Here is a 16,464-nt window from a genome sequence, read left to right on the forward strand (position 1 = left end):
CAAGACAGGAAGTGCTTTTGGTTTTTATTCGAACTCAGGTGGTGGTGTGTCTTCTCCCCACTGGCTGTGGTCCAACCTTATCCAGCTGGCTAGCCGGAGAAGAATTGGATCACGGGAAACAAAGGCGGAAGAGGAAAGAGGTCACCGCTCTACGCCATCAAATTCTTAGAATGGAGCGGTGGGCCTTTGTGTAAATATTTTACTAAGTGGAGAGGATCAAAGCATTTGTATAAACGTCTTGGAAGGCAGGGAGATAAAAAGATTTCGCTTCCTTGTCCTAAGCACAGGTTTGATAGTTTTGGATAGAAAAGACTCGTCTGTGCTATTTCTACCAGGAGCTGAGCACCACGAGCTCCATTTCCCTGGAGGGTTTGTACCCAGCGGCTGTGTGGTTGTTACTGCGTTGGCTTGGCTCAGGTCTCTGCCCTTTCCCTGGACAGTAGCTGGATTTTCCTGGAGACAAGAAAGTTTGAAAGCAGCGTCCCGTTTCTCTGAGCTTGGAGTCTTCTCCACCTAGAAGCAACAGAGCTTGGGCTCCAGCAGCCAGGTAGGGCCACGGCAAAGCTGACGTCATCAAACACCGCAGTGTGGTCCCCAGGCGCCACGCCCCTGCAGGAGCCTGACTTACTGCAGGCTCTGAGAGCTAATCATTGGCGGAATGTAAAGCGCCATTAGCAGAGGCTCTGGATAAGTGGGGGAGGGACGGCCACATTCCACGAGTCAGAAGGAAAGGGCAGCCTGTCCAGAAGTACCTCAGCCAGCATCAACGGAAGTGACGCCCCCCCCCCCCCAGGCTACACAGATAGCTGCCACTACCTATTGGGAAGACTGAACCTCTGGGGCCTCTGAGAAACATCTAGGATGGTGAGAATCTCAAGGTGGGAAGCTCCTTCTGGCGTCCCTGTCGTGAGCTCACACTTTCAGAAACATAAAAGTTGCATGTGTGGTTCTCACAATGTCAGAATTTAATGTCTAATAGTAAATTCAGCAGCTGTTTGTTGCAAGGCGAGCCATTTGTCAGGTTACCCTCCCACCATGCTCCCCTTGATAGTCTAGAACGAGATAAATGCAGGCTTTTATTCTGTCTTAGTTATTAATATTAACTTTCAGAGCTGGGCGTAGTGACGCACGCCTTTAATCCCAGCACTCGGGAGACAGAGGCAGGTGGATCTCTGTGAGTTTGAGGCCAGCTTAGTCTACAAAGGGAGTCCAGGACAGCCAAGGATACACAGAGAAACTTTGTCTCAAAAAACCAAAAAGAAAGAAAGAAATATTATCTTTCAGGTTATATACTATACATGGTAAATAATGTACCTGGAGTGTCAGGTGAAACACTGGCTGCAGGCACACACAGCTTCCTTATGATGTTCTTTAAAGACAAGGTTTCTCTGTGTAGCCCTGGCTGCCCTGGAACTCATGTAGACCAGGCTGGCCTGGAACTCACAGATATCCATCTGCCTCTGCCTTCCAAGTGCTGGGATTAAAGGCGTGCCCCACCACTGCCCATCTGAAATGTAAACATTTTTTAAAAGATTTTTAAAAGATTTATTTATTTGTTATTATGTATACAGTGCTCTGACTCCATGTACACCTGCACTCCAGAAGAGGGCAAACCACTCAAGACTTCTGGAAGAGCGGTTAGTGCTCTTCACCTCTGAGCCATCTCTCCAGCCCATATTTTTAAAACTATGTGCAGTCAGCTTCCTGTCTATTACAAAATCCCTGAGGTCAGCTTATGGATAGAAAGGGTTTACTTGGTCTCAGTGCGGGAGGCTCTACACCCAGATCTGCTGAGCCAGTTGCTATGGGCCTGTGGTGAGTTAGCGCAGCCAAAGCAGAAAGAGAAGCTAAATTCTTCACTATGAGCCAGAGATCACAGGGAAAGAAGAAAGACCTAGGACCCCAAGTACCCGTCCAAGGTACCACTCAATGGGCTAAAGACTCCTCCTACATCCAGAAGCATCACTTTGGGGTCAACCCTTAATAAGAGGGCTAGAGGGACTACTCAAAATCCAAACTTTTGCCCATCAAAAGGCAGTTTCAAGGCCCACAGCTATAATCTCCGCCCTCAGGAGGCCGAGGCAGGTTGATTGTGATTTCTAGGCTGCCTTGGGGGAACTTAGAGACCCTTCCTCACAATCAAAATAAAGGTATGGGGAGCAACTGTTGAGAAATTGGAAAGCACCCTTGGAATATGGAAGAATCTCACAGAGCCAATAAAAGTTTGAATGCAGAATACACACAGAATTCTTCCATCAACACCCAGCTTTAAATACAAAGAGGGGGGCTGGAGAGATGACTCAGAGGTTAAGAGCATTGGCTGTTCCTCCAGAGGTCCTGAGTTCAATTCCCAGTAACCATATGGTAGCTCACAACCATCTATGATAAGATCTGGTACCCTCTTCTGATGGGCAGTCCATGTATACATAATAAATAAATCTTTTTAAAAAATAGTTTTAAAATAAAAAATATAAATAAATAAACAAATACAAAGAGAACTGGTGGTTAAGAATGCTTGGTAAGCCAGGTGTGATGGCGCACCCCTTTAATCCCACAATTGGGAGACAGAGGCATGTGGATCACTGTGAGTTCAAGGCCAACCTGGCCTACAAAGTGAGTCTAGGACAGCCAAGGCTACACAGAGAAACCTTGTCTTGAAAAACCAAAAAGAAAAGAAAAGAAAAAAAGAAAGAAAAAAGAATGCTTAGTACAGCTGGGTGTAGTGGCACACGCCTTTAATCCCAATGCTTGGGAGGCAGAGACAGGTAGATCTCTGAGTTCGAGGCCAGCCTGGTCTACAAAATGAGTTCAAGATGGCCAGGGCTACACAGAGAAACCCTGTCTCAAAAAACAAAAACAAACAAACAAACAACAACAATAGAATGCTTGTTGCTCGGATAGAAAGACCAGAGTTTGTTTCCAGCACCCATGTGTTCAGACAGGATCGGCGGGGCTTGCTGGCTTCCAGCCTAACTGAAAAAAAAAAAAAGTGAATGCTAAGTTTAGGGAGAGACCTTCATCAAAGCAACAAAGTGGAGAGTGATGGGAGCGGGCACCCAACACACCCTGCATGCACAGACATATGCACATGTATGTACCTCATGGTCACACATGCACACCTATGCACACAACATGTACAGGCATTTTTCCAAATAAAATTTACAAATGAGTTATGACCACATTCCATATATGCAAGGGAAATAAATACGCGTTCTCCAAATAGCCAAAGGGGGTGAGATGACTCAGAGGGTAAAAGCTTGCCAGCAAAGGCAGCTGCAGCACCCAGGTGGTAAAAAGGAAGAACTGGCTCCCACAAGCTACCCTGTGACCCCCACACTTGTAGCACTGCCTGTTGTACCCACCTACAGATAGACAGACAGACAGACATAACAAACAGCCTCAGGACAGAACATCAGCTGCTGAGTGAGGGATCGCCAGTGAGGTGCCGATACACACTACCACACGGTGAACCCTGAGTGGTTTTTGTAAAGATTTATTTATTTATTTATTTATTTATTATGCATACAATGCTCTGGCTGCATGTATACCTGCAAGCCAGAAGAGGGCACCGGATTACATTATAGATGGTTGTGAGCCACCACATGGTTGCTGGGAATTGAACTCAGGACCTCTGGAGGAGCAGTCAGTGCCCTTAACCTCTGAACCATCTCTCCAGCCCTAAGTGTTTTTTTTCTTTATGGTTTTGGGGATCAAATCCAGGACTTGATGCATGCTAGGCAAGTGTTCTCCCCCCAAAAAAGTCAAGGCAGAGAAGTCCATCATGGAAGCCCACATGGTGGGTGGGTGGTGTTTGCATGACAGAGGATCTCTGCCCGTGGAATTGGTCTCCGGAAACTGGATCAGGTTTGAGAGGTGGAGGGGGGCGGGTTGTTCCGCTCAGGGTTTCCGTTGCTGTGGTAAACACCATGACCAAAACAACCTGAGAAGGAAAGGGCTAATTTCAGCTTACACCTCCTGGTCACAGTGCATCGCTGAGAGAAAGCAGGCGGGAGTTCAAACAGGAACAAATAGCCGGAGCTGATGCAGAAGCCACGGAGGGATGCTGCTTCCTCACACTCCTCCCATGCTCTGCTCAGCCGGCTCTCTGAGGTGGCAGCCTGGCCAGGGCCTTCCAGCATCAATCACAATCAAGAAAATACAGCACAGACTTTTCCACAGGTCAGTCTTTTTTTTAAAAAATAATTTATTTAATTTTATTTTATGTGGATTAGTATGGGGTGGGGGGCAAGGGAGTCAGATCCCCTGGAACTGGAGTTACAGACAGTTGTGAGCTGCCATGTGGGTGCTGGGAATTGAACCCAGGTCCTTTGGAAGAGCAGCCAGTGCTCTTAACCACTGAGCCATCTCTCCAGCCACCCCCCACACACACACAACAGGTCAGTCTTATGGAAGCATTTCTTGATTGAGGTTCTTCTTCCCAGATCACTCTGGCTTCTGTCAACTTGACAAAAACAAACAAACAACCCACAACTAACTGGGACAAGAGAAATGGATAAAACATGCAGGACGGAGTGATAAAATGTTCTAGAAAGGCTGTGCTGATGCTACCCACAGCTGTGATTATACTACACACAGCTGCACTGTACATGCTGCGTGTCAATAAAGTTGTTTTTCAAAAGCATGAAACATGTGGGGGTCACTTTGCCTCCACAAGGATGGCTGTAGTGTAAAATGGAGACGCACAAGTGTTGGCAAGAACGGGGAAGAATTGGAGCACTTGTGCTGGTAAGAGCACTGTGTAGGGCCGGGCACACGCCTGTCATCCCAGCACTCAGGAGGCAGAGGCAGAAGATCTCCACGTTGTCAGGCAGCTTCCGGTCCAGCTTTCCTTCTGGGTGTTAAGGCACCAATCCTTCCCCTTGGGGGCAGGAAAAGCCTGCATGGTTCACAATTCTGGTTCCTCCAGTGCTTTCTCTAAACTGTGCCTCTTCACACGTGAACACGTACACACACAAAAGTAATATTTAGAGACTAACACACAGCTGTCAACCTTTGGCACCCCTATATACATGCGGTGTTGCTGGGGTGCAGAGATCTTCAGTCTTCGGCTGACTCCCCCAGATCATGGCCTGCTCCTCACACTTTCCCCGTTCTTTCAGCTTGGCTTGAGGGTTCATGGTCCATTCCACTCAGATTCGAAATAAAAAAGGAGGCAGCGTTAGAAAGGCCGCTCCCTGGCTGATGAGAGAGATGGCTCAGCAAGTAAAGGGCGGTCCCTCACTGCCAAGAGTTTGATGCCGAAACTCAAATAGTAGGACTGACTCCCACAGGTTGTCCTCTGACCTGTGCTATAATGTGTGTGTGTATGCACTTACACACACACACACACAATTTTTTTTTTGTCCAGTTTCGCTGGGCAGTGGTCTTAGACACACCTTTAATCCCAGTACTTTGGAGGCAGAGGCAGGCGGGTTCTCTGTGTGTTTGAGACCAACCTGGTCTATGAGTGAGGTCCAGGACAGCCAAGGCTACCCAGAGAAACCTTGTCTCAAACAACAACTACTACAAAAGTCCAGTTTCCTTCATATGGCCACTGATGGTCCCCCCTGGGCACAGGGGTTGGGGGGTCTAGTCTACACATGCGCATGCCTCTCTGTGGTCACCCCACATCCGGCCCTGGAACGTCAGCCCTTTCTGGGTCTCTGACCAGGGCTGTAGAAGCGAGCCAGCTGGCAAACCTCCCGCCACCCACTCCAGATTCTCCCTTTATCTCCTGCAGCCTCTTCCCAGGAACTTCCGAGAATGCAGAGCTAACTCCACAGAGGGCTGCAAAGCTTCCAGCACATAAGCTCTGCTCCCATTCCTGGCCAAGGGGACTGACAAGGACCTGTTAGCCCTCCTGCCTCTCTCTTAAAAGAAGCAAAACCAGACACACAAAACATGCAGAGCAGTTGTTTTCAAGACATAGGACATCAGGCAACGGAGGAGAGTAATCCCGAGGGCTGAGGAGCATGAGGTCCGGGCAACCGCTGGGCTGGCTCACTGCCCTGAGAGACTTCCAGGCCACAGAACAGGAAGAGGGACCCTGCAGAACCCAGTGGACTTCCGGAGTGGGGGAAACAGCAGAGTAGCTCGGGCAGCAAGGTGGCTGCTATTGGTGGGACAGAGAGAACCCCCAAGTGCGTGCTTCAGACCTGGAGGGTCCCTCCCCAGCAGGTTCTTGCTAGTTAGATGCCACATGTTTAAAAGGTGATGTAGGGCCAGGGTGCAGCCCGGTGGCAGAGGATGTGCCCAGAACACCCGAGCTTTCCGCTTCAAGCCTCAGACCCCCTCCCTCCCCAAAACATTGAAAAATATCAGGAGTCCCCGATTGAGCTAGAGATAAAAATGATATCTGAAATTAAGTGACAATCCTGGGTGGGACTGACAGTTTGTTAGGTGTTTCAGACGAGTGTGAACTGAAAACAGTGTAGTGGAGACCTCAGGAAATGAGACAAAGAAGGAAAAAAATACTTGACCAAAACAAAACAAAACAACAACAGCAGCAGCAACCAAAGGGCCATTAAAAATACCGTAAATGAAAAGAAAGCCAGTAACCTAGAACAAGTTCACGCCACGTGAGCCTTGTTATTGAGAGTCTTAGGAAAGAAAACGGAGGGAGGAAAAGCTGTTGGAGGAATCAGTGGTGGGAAAGCCACCGCACTGGATGATGGGAGATATAAATCCAGAGAGCCAAAGATCCCACTGAACCTCAAGCACAAGAAGCAAGGACAATGACCAGTGAAGTGGCTCGGCAGGTAAGGGGACTGGCCGCTGAGCCTGATGACACGAGTTCAGTCCCTGGGGCTCACACAGTGAGAGGAAACTCACTGGCTTTCACTCATACTGACATGTACACATAAATAAAAATAAGGCTTTGTGGGAGCTGGAGAGACACGGATCCACGGTTAATTGCACTGACTGCTCTTTTGGAGGACCTGGGTTTGGGTCCCAGCATCTACATGGTGGGTCACAACCATCTGTCATCCTAGTTCCAGAGGATTGGATGTCCTCGTTTGACCTCTGTGGGCACCAGGCATGCACACAACACATGTACATACATGCAGGTAAGGCACTCAGGCACATAAAATAAATACATAAACAATATTAGGGCTGCAAGATGGCTCTGCAGGTAAAGGCACATGGCCACCAAGCCTGAAGGCCTGAGTCCAATGTCTGGACTCACATGACGGAAAAAGCAAACAGTCTCCCACGGGTTGTCTCCAGACCTTTACACACACACTGTGGCATGCACACAGCTACCTCCAAAGTAAGAAAGTATTTTTTTGGTTTTGGTTTTGGTATATTTTTTTTTCCAAGAAAGGGTTTCTTGTGTAGCCCTTGCTTTCCTGGAACTCACTCTGTAGACTAGGTTGGCCTCGAACTCAGAGATTCACCTGCCTCTGTCTCTCAAGCTCTGGGATCAAAGACATGTACAACTGCTACTTGGCTAAAATAAATAAGTGTAATGCCGGGCGTGGTGGTGCACACCTGTAATTCCAGCACTTGGGAGGCAGAGGCAGGCAGATTGCTGTGAGTTTGAGGCCAGCCTGGTCTACAAAGTGAGTCTAGGACAGCCAAGGCTACACAGAGAAACCCTGTCCTGAAAAAAACCAAAATAAATAAATAAATAAGTGTAAAAGCAAACTTTTTAAAGACATGACTCAGAGCTGGACAGTAGTGGTGCACACTTTTAATCCCAGCACTCAGAAGGCAGAAGCAGAGGCAGGTGGATCTCTGTAAATTTGAGGCCAGCCTGGTTCTATGAAGGGACATCCAGGACAGTCAAGGCTACACAGAGAAACCCTATCTAAAAAAAAAAAAAAAAAAGACATGACCCAGATCAAGTTTGAGGCGCACACCTGCAATCCTAGCACTGGAGAGGCAGAGACAGGTGGATCTCTTACGAGTTGGAGCAGCTTGGTATACATAGTGAGTTCCAGGCCTGCAGGGGCTACATTCTGAGATCCTGTCTCAAAAAGAAAAGGAAACAAACAAACAAACAACAAACCAGAAGCCACTAGTTCACTCTCTGGATTGTGGTGATGGTTTCCTGAGTATGAGCATCTGTCAAAATAGATCCACATTCCATCTGAAGCTCAGTTCTCACACGCTCTTCATATGACCCTCAGAAGACACAGTAGGGCTTCTGGTTGGAAGACATATGTGTGGGAGACTGTACCAAGTGCACCCACGAGAACTGTTAGTGTGTGAGTGTTCATGTGTGTTCACGCAAAGTGAGAATGTGCTTGGTATGCGTGCTCCTCTGAGAGTGTGAGTAAATTCATGTGTGCACACGTGCTTGTCTGCGGGTGTGTGCATGCTTCTTGAGAATGCGAAAGCGTGTTTGTGTGCACATGTGTATCTGAGTATCAGTGACTGTTTATGTGTGGAGTGCACATTTGTGAAGTCATGTGTGTCTGAATGGGAGGACCCAGGAGGCAGCCCGGCAGACAGCATCTGCTTTCACTCACCCTGGAAGCTCTCACTGCCCACAGGACAATGCTGTGGCTCACTTGCTGTGGAGGGTCTGGCCTGCGCAGCCTACACAGGCGTTTTTCCACCTGGTGCTCAGCGTCCTCTCTGCTGGGACCCAGGGCAGCAGAGCCCATCAGCACCGCCACAGGCCTACCTTTTGCAGCAGAAGGCATGACAGGACTCTTGGTGGCAGCAGAAAGCTAAGCTTACTGAGCATGAGCAGGAAAGAGGCTTTGCTAAAGGGCTACTGAGGGGCTGGAGAGACGGCTCAGAGGTTAAGAGCACTGCTTGTTCTTCCAGAGGTCCTGAGTTCAATTCCCAGCAACCACAAGGTGCCTCACAACTGGGATCTATACTGGGATCTAATGCCCTCTTCTGACACACAAGTATACATACAGACAGAGCACTCATATACATAAAATAAGTAAATCCTTTAAAAAGGGTACTGAGGACAAAGCAAGGAGAGTGTCCAATGACACATGTCTTCCAGGAAACAAATGTAGGGCTTCCACAAAAACAGTATGTGCTCTTAACTGCTGAGCCATCATCTCTGACAGAAAATTGTAGTGACTCTGACCTACAGCAGGTTTTTTGTTTTGTTTTTCGAGACAGGGTTTCTCTGTGTAGCCTTGGCTGTCCTGGACTCCCTTTGTAGACCAGGCTGGCCTCGAACTCACATTGATCCACCTGCCTCTGCCACCCAGGTGCTGGGATTAAAGGCATGCATCACCACGCCCAGCTTAGCAGCAGGTTTTTGTTTGTTTTGTTTTTTCATTTCTGTGTGTGCACCTGTACATGTCTGTGCATGTTCACGTGTGTGCATGTTTGTGTGTGTGAGTGACAGTGTGCACATGGCACAGCACGTGTGCAGGTTAGAGGACAGTCTCAAATGTTGATCCTTCTACCTTGTTTGAAGCATTGTCAGCCACTTGGATTTGGGAGAATTTTCCCGTCTCCGCCTCCCATCTTGCCAGAGGCACACTAGGATCACATCTGCCGTGAGTCCAGTGTTTGCACAGCGAGCCCTTTATACACACGGTAGTTTTACTGACTGAGACTCAGTTTTGTGGCAGTGGTGCACACTTTAAGGGGCAGCTCTCCAAGTGGAGAATCAAAGAAGTGGTACCCAGTTGCTACACTTCACAGCGTCCCAGAGCACTAGGGCAGCTTGAACTCTTTGGGGCAGTGAGTGAGGGTCGGGGCACCTTGTCAATGTCCAGAGATTTAGGCTCAATTATGCTCAATTATGGTCTAACATGCTAATACTTTCATGGAGTTCTTTTTTAAGAAATATTTGTTATTTATACAATATTCCACCTGCTTGTGTGCCTGCACTCCAGAAGAGGGCACCAGATCTTATTGTAGATGGTTGTGAGCCACCGTGTGGGAGTTGAACTCAGGACCTTTGGAAGAACAGACAGTGCTCTTAAGCTCTGAGCCACCTCTCCAGCCCTCATGGAGTTCTTATAGTAACAGAACCAAGAAAGTCGTAAGTGAAGACATTTTTCAAATGCATCAGGCCTGTGGGTGTGTGGATGTTAGTCTTGGAACTTGATGTTTTTAGAATCGCCACGGAAACAGACCTGTGGGCCTGTCTGTGAAGGAGATTCTAGACTCCGTCACTTGAGGTAGGAGGGGCCCACTGTGGATGGCACTATATGCCCTGTTTGGGCTCCTGGACTAAATAAAAAAGTAGAAGGTGACTTGAGTACCAGCATTCGCCTCTGCCGCACTTACGTCGTTTCTTCCAAGAAGATGGGTTCTAGAGCTGAACTACCTGTACTGGCCTGAGGGCCCACGGGAGGAGCTGTCATGTAGAGAGCATAGAGTTCCTTTGGACCACTGGCCACCTCTGCTCCCGGCTGTAGAAGCTTGAGCCTAGCCTAGCCCCACAGATAACACAGATCACCAGGCTATTAATCACCTCCAAGTCCCCACTATCTGGATGGGAAGAGCAGGTTTTATGTCAGTTCCTTCGAGAAGTCAATCTTGTGTGCTTAACATCCTGGTTTCCCTGGAAACCTGTGAGCACAAGAACCTTCATGCTGTGCTCCCAACAGCTCTCTACTTGTTTTTTGAGGCAAGATCTCTCCCTGAACCCCGAATTTAGCGATTTAGTAAGACTGGCTGGTCAGCAAGCATCGGGGCCCCTCTTGCCTCCACCTCCCCAGTGCTGAGATTACAGGCATGCATCGTCATACCTGCTGGAGAGAGAAATGGTTTGGAGGTTAAGAGGGGGCAGGCTGGCCAGGCGTGGTGGCGCATGCCTTTAATCCCAGCACTGGGGAGGCAGAGGCAGGTAGATTTCTGTGGGTTCGAGGCCAGTCTGGACTACAGAGTGAGTCCAGGACAGGACAGCCAAGGCTACACAGAGAACCCTGTATCGAAAAACGAAAAAAAAAAAAAAAAAGAGGGGCAGGCTGCTCTCACAGAGAACCTGAGCTCAGTTCCCAACACCCACACTGGGTGGCTCACTGCCATCTGTAACTCCAGCTCCAGTGGGACTGAGGGCTCTGGGATCTGTAGGCATTTCCACTCAGGAGCATACAGGGATGTAAGCACGCACACATGCACAATTGAAAACAAGTCTTTTTTTTTTTTTTTTTTTTTTTTTTTTTAGTGGTGGTGGCAGAAGCAGGCAGATCTCTTGAGTTTGAAGTCAGCCTGATCTACAGGGCCAGTTCTGGGACAGCCTGAGTTGAGTTTTGATGTAATTGTGCTTCCTTGTGCACCAGGGATTGTATTACACTGGGAAACTGTTTTCTAAAGTATAGTGTGTTTAAATTTGTTGGGAATAAACCACCTAGCATCAGACTCCCGAAGCTTTGAGAGATCCAGGAGGCATAGAGCTGATGTGCAGTAGCCCTCAGGACACTGAATACCGTCATTTTCTTCAGAACATCGTTTTCTTCCCTGGAGGAGCACCGCTGGGGCTGGGCCCGTGAAAGTCGGCCTGGACCCAGGCGCCCCCAGGAGACGCTTTTCTTTGGCCCACATCCCAGGAATTGCTGTGTGTGAAAGAAACCACATTCTTTAATCTTTCAGAGAATCATGGAACCCTTGCCACTTTCCTGCGTTGGCCCAGCAAAGCACATGACTTGGTGGTGACGAGCTGTTCGCCTAGCATTGCCGTTTCCTGTTACTGTTTTGAACTTTTTCTGCCCCAGCGATCTCTTCAGAGATTATTTTACTTCATATTGTTTTTAAGATAGGGATTCATTATGTATTCCAGGCTGACCTCACACTCAACCTCCTGAGTCCTTGAATTACGTGTGTCCATCAAATCAGACTCTCATATCTTACTTTTTTTTTTTTTTTTTTGTGGAGGATAGGGTCTCTCTGTGTAGCCTTGGCTGTCCTGGACTTGCTTTGTAGACCAGGCTGACCTCAAACTCACAGTGATCTGCCTGTCTCTGCCTCCCAAGTGCTGGGATTTAAGGAGCACACCACCGCTACCCAGCACTTTAGCTCACTTCCTGAATATGTAGAGCTTCTCTGGCCTAAGGTAGAGTCCAGCACCCCATGAAGGAGGACTTGGGGTGAGGCCTGACACTGTAGAAAGCATCCTTTAATATACAGTGCTCGTTTCCTTTTTTGTTTAATTAATTTAGTTTTCTATTCAAAATTTTCTATGCAAGTTTTTGTTTGTTTTCGAGACAGGGTTTCTCTGTGTTCTACCTCTGGCTGTTCTGGAATTCATTTCTGTAGACTAGGCTGGCCTTGAACTCAGATCTGCTTGTCTCTGCCTCCAAGTGCTGGGATTAAAGGCATGTGCCACCACCACCCAGCTTCCATTAGACATATATGTGTGTGTATGTATATGTATGTATGTGTGTGTGTGTATATATATATATATATATATATATATATATATATATATATATATATATATATATTTCCCCCCCTCCAAGACAGGGTTTCTCTGTGTAGCTTTAGCTGTCTTGGAACTTGCTCTGTAGAGCAGGCTGGCCTTTCCAAACTTAGAACTCAGCGATCCACCTGCCTCTGCCTCCCAATGATGAAATTAAAGACGTGCGCCACCACGCCTGGTTCCATACAACATTTTCGATCACATTATTTCTCTCCTCTCAACTTAATTTTATAGAAGAATAATGAGTTACAAATAATATATAACATCGTATTTCCTATGTTCGTGAAATAGAAGAGTGTGCTCTGGGATATGGTAATTCAAACAGGCACACACCCACAAACACGTGCTAGAGAGAGAGAGCGAATGAAAATGCATGTATAAAATATCAAAGACGGCCGGGTGTGGCGGCGCACACCTTTAATCCCAGCACTCGGGAGGCAGAGGCAGGCAGATCCCTGTGAGTTTGAGGCCAGCCTGGTCTACAAAGTGAGTCCAGGGCAGCCAAGGCTACACAGAGAAACCCTGTCTTGAAAAACAAAACAAAACAACAACAACAAAATCAAAGACGGTGCCCATTTTCGGGGCTTTGTTCACGTGTGTCAGAAACTCCAGGGCACCTCCAGGCAACTCCACCTCCCACCAAGCCTCAGCTCCTGCTTTTCCGGGAAAGGGGCTGAGAGGCCAGGCAAGCCAGCACTCCTCACCTCGGGATGCTGGGAGGCTGGTGGGGTGGATAGAACAGGTCTTCCTGGTCACTCAAACTGCTTAAGGCTTCAGCCTGAGTCCCACCTGGTCTTAAGCCTGTAATATTGACAACGCTGGCCCAGCCCACCCAGAGAGCACAGGCACGGGGTCTCACAGATTAGAACACTTGGCCACAGATAACCTAGTGGAACCGACCACTCAGGCTGACCCACACTTTCAACAAAGGGCCGCATACCTACAGGCTGGACCCACGCTTGACTCCCTGGATCCACCCACCCCCATGCCCAGCAAAATGCTGCACATTTGCCAGCTGGCTCCAAGGGTGTTCCACACACACATACACACACTTGCAGGCTTCAGACCCTGTCCAACACACACACACACACACACACACACACACACACACACACACACACACGTGCAGCGAGGTCACAAGGAGAGACTGCAGCTGGTCTCCACAGGACTGTTTAACATCACAGACTGCATAGCGGGTCCACAGGCAGCAGGGAAGATGACAGTCTCTTTATAAAAACATTCCTTGTACAGGACAGGCTTAGCAAGGATGGAAAACCACTCTGTGTCTCTGCTGACACCAGACCATGGAGGTATTGCCTGAACTGGGCTTGGGAAAGTTGAGTTAGGCTCAGGTAACCCCACCTTGCTCTACAGTGGCCTTCCCGGGTCTCGCATTAAGGTTCCTCAGCACTCAGCGCACCCCTCCCCACACTACAATCAATGGGAATCACTAAGATCAACAAAGAGGTGACAAATCTGATAAGGTGACAGGGGGTAAGACCCAGTATGCTGCCAGGGTCAGGAAGGATCTTCAGACCCTCAAGGATCTCCCAATGGCTCTGAGACTCTGAGTACCTCAGCAAGAAGAGTGAAGCTTTGGCTTTTGTTCTGTGCAAAATCTACACAGCATCAAATCCACTGCAGCCACTATGGCTAGGTGTACTGCTCAGTGGCAGTGGAATCGTTCGTAGCTGTGTGCACATTGCCACCACCTTACACCATTACTGCATCTTCTCCAACTGGTGTGATCTGAACGTAGAATGCCCCCAACAGGGTCACGTGCTTGCACACTTGGGCTCCAGCTGGTAGCACTGTTTGGGGGAGATTGTAGAATCTTTGGGTCATGTAGTCCAGCTCAAAGATGTGGGTCTCTGGAGCAAGCCTTGAAGACTGTGGATCTCTGATTCTGCCTGGGGCTCCCTGATTCCTTCCCCACCAACTGACACTATATAAAAAGCCACCATAGTCTGGCCACCATGATGGACTGGACCCTTCAAAACCTCGAGCTCAAATATTTTTACATACCTGTGAGAAAAGTAGCTAACACACCAAAGGGAACTCAGTAGTGGCTTGTTTGTTTGTGTTTTGTTTTGTTTTTGGAGACAGGGTTTCTCTGTGTAGCCTTGGCTGTCCTGGACTCGCTTTGTAGACCAGGCTGGCCTCGAACTCACAACGATCCCCCTGCCTCTGCCTCCCGCGTGCTGGGATTAAAAGTGTGTGCCACCACACCCAGCTGAAGCTAGATTTTAAAGAACAATCTTTCCCACAGGCTTTGGCTGAAAACTCTATGGAGGCTTCCAGAGGGAAGCAAGGACACTTTCTCCATTCTGAAGGCGGTCCAGCCACGGAGTGGCCAAGTAGGACACAGCTGGAGATGAGGAAGAGGGAGGCCAAGGAAGGGAGGGGACAGAGACTATAGCTTAGTCTTGGTATGGGCTGAGGGCTAGGGAGAGAGATAACCACGGATAGGGCTAGACATCAGTGTGGGCTTCAAAGGTGTGTCCTGTGGTCTCACTAGGCCTGACAAACAATGCCTGCAGATCCCTGATCAGCAAGTGTTCTGAGGGAAGCTGAAGACACAAGGAGATGGCTCTGAAAAGGCTTCCGCTTTCCAAACCACGGCCTGGAGACAGAAATATGAGAAGCACGTGCGGCACTCGGGGCTCTCTCATCCTCCGTCCATCGGCCCCCTGGACAGACTTCAGACAAACTGCACAGCTGCCCACAGGCTCTGCAATGGGAAGCTTGTTTTTCTTCTTTCTGACCGAAAGCAGATTTTACTGACAGATTAGCAAGCAGGGGGCTGGGGTGACCGAGAGGTCACCCAGGAGTGCAAAGCTGTGTGGAGCACTGAATCCTAATGCCCTAATGAGGTGCCCCTGTTCCTGGGAGCTGGGAGCAAGCCCTTCCCCCACACGGGTGGGTTATTATCCCACTGCGCAGCTGTGGGGACGCACAGGGCATATCTGAGCCTTCTGAGTCCTGCTGTGACCCAGCACGTCTCCCTGTTTCCTCAAGTACCTCGTCACGGACCTACACACCATAAAATGCATCACGTCACCTTTTCTGGACACACAGCTCCATGGCAGGACATACATGCATAGTGTTACGCAGCCGTCATCCCTTCCCCACAGGCTGTTTGCCTCAGTTGTGTTTGGTGTTTGGATTTGTTTGTTTGTTTTGTTTTGTTTGTTTTTCGAGTCAGGGCCTCAATCCTGGCTGACCTGGACCTTGCTATGCAGATCAAGTTGGCCTTGAACTTGCAGGGATCCGACCTGCTTCTGCTTAGGGTTACCGGCCTATATCACCACAGCTGGCTTTTGCTTTTACATGTGTTCTGTACATAGAACAGACAGGATTGCATTTATTTCACAGAGTAAAAGCAGGCCAGCAGAGGTGTTTTAAAAAAAAATTTTTCTCCAAGTTCAAGTCAAAGATGCCACTATATGTAAACGTGTGGTTCAGTGTAGAGGCAAAGGGTCTGACTCCTGCTCACCGTGTGACCTTAAGCAAGCTACTGAGCCTGTCTGAGTCTAAGCCCCCTCACTCGTCAAGTAGTGATAACACACACTGACGTTCCTGTACATAGCAGGTAAAACTGTATGAATTATAGCTATCTACCACAGGGACTGGCATACAATCAGTGCTCAATAAATGCCCATATTAACGTTATCCACAGTAAACAAAAGAGCCTGAGACCCTTAGTCAGGACCTGCCCTCCTCTGAGGTGTTAGTGGGGGGCGGACAGTTTTGGCAGGGGAAGGAAGAACAGGGCCTGGCCTCCTCCAGGAAGGCTTTCCTGGCAGATGTGCTCACCCGTGGAGACAAGCTGGCTGCAACTCTCCCCTACAGAGAGGTCTGCTTCTGTTAGAGTGGTGAAACACTCAGGCTCCACTAAAGAAACTCCTATCCCAAGGCAAAGCAGTGACACTGGAAAAGGCATCTGTCTTGTTGCTTTGTTTCTAGTAGTTTCTTCAGGTCCTTGGCCTGTGCCTCATGGGCCTGGATGCTCTGCTGGGAGCTCTCAGGTCACTCACCTTTAGTGGCTTCTCAGCACTATGGAACAGGAGTCAGGGAGCCCTGGGGACACACACTCCTTCTGGGGACTCATATGG

This window comes from Acomys minous (assembly GCF_964271855.1).
Source record: "Acomys minous genome assembly, chromosome: 6".
NCBI lineage: Eukaryota > Metazoa > Chordata > Mammalia > Rodentia > Muridae > Acomys > Acomys minous.